Source organism: Arachis duranensis, chromosome 5 (assembly GCF_000817695.3).
Source record: "Arachis duranensis cultivar V14167 chromosome 5, aradu.V14167.gnm2.J7QH, whole genome shotgun sequence".
Taxonomy (NCBI): domain Eukaryota; kingdom Viridiplantae; phylum Streptophyta; class Magnoliopsida; order Fabales; family Fabaceae; genus Arachis; species Arachis duranensis.
The window spans coordinates 6,157,473-6,163,064 of NC_029776.3; positions in this window are offsets into that span (position 1 = coordinate 6,157,473).

The following is a 5,592-nucleotide window of genomic DNA, read 5'->3' on the forward strand; positions in this document are numbered from 1 at the left end:
ATTCTTTCGTTAAAGAATGGATAATATATTTTTTATTTTTTGAATTTAATAAATTCCGTCATTCCATCGTCTCATTTACTTAACAATTTAGTATAGATTTATTTATATGAAAGAATTCTTTTTTGTATAATTTTTTTCACTAGTTTTTGTTATCGAATGACATGAATTTAAATTAAATAATTCATATTAATTTCGTATACTCCTGATAATTCATATTAAACACGGTAAACCTTAAATCCTAAACCCTAAACCTTAAACCCTAAGAAAGAATAATCATGTGACACATTTTAATTGTTAAGTTTTAATAATAATAATCATAGTAACAATAAGAGAAAATTTCATTTCTCTTCTCTGCGAGATGCTAAAATGACACTCCCCTCTTCTCTATTTTATAAATGTACATTCTCCTCCCTTCTAATTTTTAAAAAACATCCTCTTTAATCCATTTTAAACCTTTTGTATTAACTAATGTTAACTTTATCTATTTTTAAAAAAAAATATTTTTTCAAAAAATACCCATTAGCAATTTTTTTTTATCATTAAATTTTGTTTACCAAAATATTCTTTAATAAATTATTCTTTTATTGATTAAATTGTATTCTTAAAAAAATTTAATAATTATATAAAAAAATTAATGGTAAATATAAAAATAATTGTTAACAAAAATTTTAGTAAAATCACAATTTAATAATAAAAAAATTATTGAAGGGTAGGTATCTTAGAAAAAAATAATTTAATTATTAAATTTTTTGAAAATATTTTGGTAAAAAAATACAATTTAATCAATAAAAGAATAATTTATTAAAGAGCATTTTGATAAGAAAAATTTAATGATAAAAAATAAAATTTTTGTTAATGGATATTTTTTCAAAAAATAATTTATTTTTTCTTAAAAAATGGATAAAGTTAACATTAATTAACACAGATTTTAAATGGATTAAAGAAGAGGTTTTTTAAAAGTTAGAAGGAAAGAGAATCTACATTTATAAAATAAAAGGAAGAGGAGTATCATTTTAGCATATCGCAAGGGAGTGGTGTGAAATTTTCTCTAACAATAATAATAATTATAATTATAACATTAATAAAAATGATGATAATAATACTAATAATATTATTCGAGCCTTTTAGTTGTATACAAAAATCCTATAGTAACGGAGAAAACGATTCATCTTTTTTATTGTATACAAAAATTCTATAAATTTTTGGTGTCCAATTACTACAATCCATTTCAAACCACAATTATTGACCTTAAAATCTCCAAAAAATCTCAGCGATAAACAAAAAATCATTACCATGCTTAACAGACTAAGCCTTTACCAATTTAATCCAACAACCCAGGTGTCTAAAGTTTATTGGATGGTCAACCAAAAATCAGCTTTAATCACACTTAATCACCAAATATAAATCTACCACAGAACTCACCTATATATATATATATATAGTAGCTAGGCTTTATTTTTAATTAATGCAATCGACAAAAAAGATATGTGCCAATACTTGAAGGAGACATTGGTATTACATATATTCGCTTCATTAATCACGAAATCTAACACAGTTAGCAGTTAGTTGAGCTTTTTAAACATTTAAAAGTATATAATTCCGAAACAATGATGAGTGTCTAATGTTTTATACTTTCGTTAGAGAAATTTATTCTTTATAGAAAATATTTTTTTCAAAAGAATTAATCACTAAAAATTGTTTTCATGATATATCAATGATGGGATAAAGACGTTTGAGTGTAGAGTGTAGTGAAAATAAACTACTAAGAGTACTGCAGGGCTAGCCAATACTCTGTTTACATTTTATTTGTGAGTAGCCAAATAAGTCAGAAATGTTACACTTTGGGATGTAAATAACTAAATATGCATGCCTATTTTCATTTTCAGAGTCTATTTTGGTATATATATAGCAATAGCATGGTTGATTATGATCAGATTTATGACTCTGTATATGATGGCTAACTCTTCCAATCCGCTTGGCATATGCAACAACCACAAAGAAATTGTGGATAGCCTCTTAGTCCTTAGTTAAAACGAAGTTGCAAAATGGAATTGCAATACTTAATTCCAAAATTGCTCACGGAATCTGTTTGGTATGGATGGTCCCAGATTCATTATGATAAGCTACAGGTTTCAAATTATTCAGTTTCAAGGTACATCGTTGGGCTATTTATCTACCACAAACATTGATACGCCATAATCGTATCCAGCAAGTTGGTTAATTAAATAATTTGATGTTGCAGTTAGAGGTGGCAAACGGAAAAGTCGGTTCGGTCCCGCCAAAAATTTGTACTGGTCCATTTTGCCCTACTTAGTGAGGTGGTCTTTCTCGTAGGCCAAATATACAAGATCTTTTTTGATAGATTATTAAATATTAAATATTAAATAATATATATAATTTTATAATTATTTTAATAAATTTATAATTTTTAAAGATATAAAAAAATTATAATTTCTAAATTCATAAACACTAAAGTCTTTATAATTATAAACTAAAATTTTTGAAATAAAATAACAAAACTAACATTATCCAACGCAAAACAAACATTATCTAAAACATATAATTAAACATCTTTAAATTTATAATCAATCAAACATAAAATATAATCCAAAATATAATTTAAAACATCTTTAATTATCATTTTTATTCTCTCGTAGATTAATAACATCGTAGAAAAAAATTACTCTAACAGAAAAAAATTGGTCTTACGAAAAAGTCTGCCCTGCCAAAATCCACCAAAACTTATAAATTAAATGATATGAATTAGGCAGACTTTTTAAGTTTGACAGTATCAAATTTTCAACCGAATTCATTTTTTAGCAAGTTACACGTATCGATCCCACAGATTTTTGCCTATTTAACACTTTTAATTACAGTGTAGGTAGGAATAAGTAATTGGTCAAATAATAATATTAAATGACTATTGACTACTATCCTTGTAATCTGAATCAATATAAGTGCTGAGTATATATGTAATGATGTATACATTTTTGTTTAGCAAGTATTCCTTTTAAAAAGTTTAGAATTTAATTGGTTAATATTCCTTGATGCTTTAGTAACAGTAACAACATTCTAGCATATGAAGTCAACACAAAAACTCAGAACTCATTATTTTGTTGACAGTTAAGTTATATTTTGACCCATAACACAGTTTGAATATTATGAGGAGCTTAAGAATATTTTGTCCGACACAACGCTTTCTTTACCTACCGAAAGTTTTAACTTTTTTTTAACAAAAAAATTCCAAAACGAAAAAAAAATTCCCTTTTTGACTCATTAAACTGTCTTGTAGTTAAAAACTTAAATATATGAGAATACAACATTTTTTTTTTTGTCAAAGAATGAAAAAGAAAATATTACTATATCAACTGGCATTATAATTTGGTTGTAATTAATTAATAATTTGGACAAAAACGATTTTTTTAACATTATATTTCGATAATCATAGAATTATCAATTGGTCATAAAAGACTTATCTTAATTTTAGAATAAGATTTTTTTTATTTCCTTTAGCTTTATATCTAAAAAATACACTTATATTGATGACTTGAGTATCAAAATTGCATATACTAGACTATATTTTCTTGCAAAGTTATACATAAAAAGAAGCAGCACACAAGAAACCTATATATACTATGTAACTAATTTCTTTCTGCTGTTTGGTCAACAAAATCGAACAAATTTCTTTTGGCATGAGAGAACAAGTATAGACAACAATAGACATTAAAATTCTATTCTCCATCTGTCTCTCTCTTTATTTATTTATATGTATATAATGGCTATACCTATCGATTCTTTTTATAATATTATTACTTATTAGTTGAATATGTGATCAATAAGATGGAATGTTAAAATGTGGGTGGGTGGATTTGTCACGAGGTCTTCTCTGCCTCTCTCTCACACGCAAGGAAAAGAAAGAATGTTTATTTACAATCTTTAATTTGATAAACAATTAATTAAACATATAGTATCTTATTAATGTTATTTGTATATAAATTATAGACAGCAAATCAAATTTGTTTGAGATAGCGCTATTAGTGTAAGATCTAGAATTAAACACTTATATTTTGGTGATAATTAATATATATGATTAGCTATTAATATAAAACTCTTTTACATACTGTTACGGTAGGTAACCGGAGATTAGTACAACGGATGGCGTTTGGCGGCCCAAGTGTGCGATGGATGAGAACTCCGGGTAGGCACGCAGCTCGGGAGGCTCCGTCCGACTTGTGCTCGCGTGTGAATGGGGGGTGGTACCTGCAAAGATACTCCGATGCCTAAGTTAGCAAGGGTGTAAGCAGGTCTAGAGAGTATTGGGCTTAGAGATACCTGAAGGGGTGTCAGGGTATTTATAGAGGCGAGCCAATAACCACCGTTGGTGTAGTGCCATATCTTTAGGGTGGTAACCGTCCCTATTATCTTGGGGAGGTTAAGATATGGCTTTATGAGACGGTTAGAGAGATTTTAGGGGCGGTTACTCATTTGAATGAGTGTTTATCTGCCAGCTAATCTCGCATCCGACCTCTTCTGACCAAGTCGTGGTTGATACCGACTTCTTATGTGAAGGCCGGTACTTAGCTAGGCTCTAATCCTTTAGATTAGGCCTTTTAGTTGGACCTGGGCCTTTATATTGGGCCAGGGTATGAACAGTGCCCCTACTTGAGCCCAAATTTTCTTTTAAGTTTGGGTTCAAGTATTTCAACTCGGGCTCGCAGTCGACTTGTTTGAAAGAGTACGGATCTTGGAAACCGACGTGATTTTCGCGACCTTTAGTTTCTGACAGTTACGTCAATTCAAGCGTCGTGTCGTTGGGGAAGTGTTGAGGGCTTTGGTAACGGTGCAATCTCATTAATGACTGCTCCGTTTTTACCATTATGCCCTTGGGCGTATTTATAAATACTTTCCCTCTCTTTCTATTTTCCGTTTCTGCAATCTTTCAAACTTTCTCCTTATCTTGTTCATACTGCATCTTTGTGTTCGAAGACTTCTGTTCTTCTCCAACCTCCATTTTCGGATAAAGGTTAGTTTTGCTTTTTCCATGTCATGCTTTATGTTTGCATGTTTTGTTTTGCGAGTAGATAGGTTGACCTGTAGATTCTGGTTTCGAATCTCTCTTCTTTAGTGGCCGTATTTTTTGATTTTCTTTTTCTTTTTCCTTTTTGTAGGTTTTCTGCCACTTTCTTCTTTATATAAAAAATGGCTTCTGTAGACATTCTTTCTCAGTGGGTTGACGTTACGGTCATTGGGGAGGAACCGTTAGTCGACGCTGAGTTCATCACTCACCTCCGTACTCACCATAGGTTCTGTACTTCGGAGGAGGACGAGCCCAAATATGAACTGGTAACCCCGGGTCCTGAAGACCGGGTTTGTTTTGGGAGAGTCAATGAGGCGGCCCCTCATTTTTTCTTCATGTATGAATGTATGATCACCCGTTTGGGTGTTTTTCTTCCTTTCTCTGATTTCGAAATATCCGTTTTGCACCACTGTAAGGTTGCCCCTACTCAACTCCACCCCAATTCCTGGGGTTTTTTGAAGATTTACCAGTTTATAAGCCACGCTCTGGACTTCCCGACTTCCTTGAGAATCTTC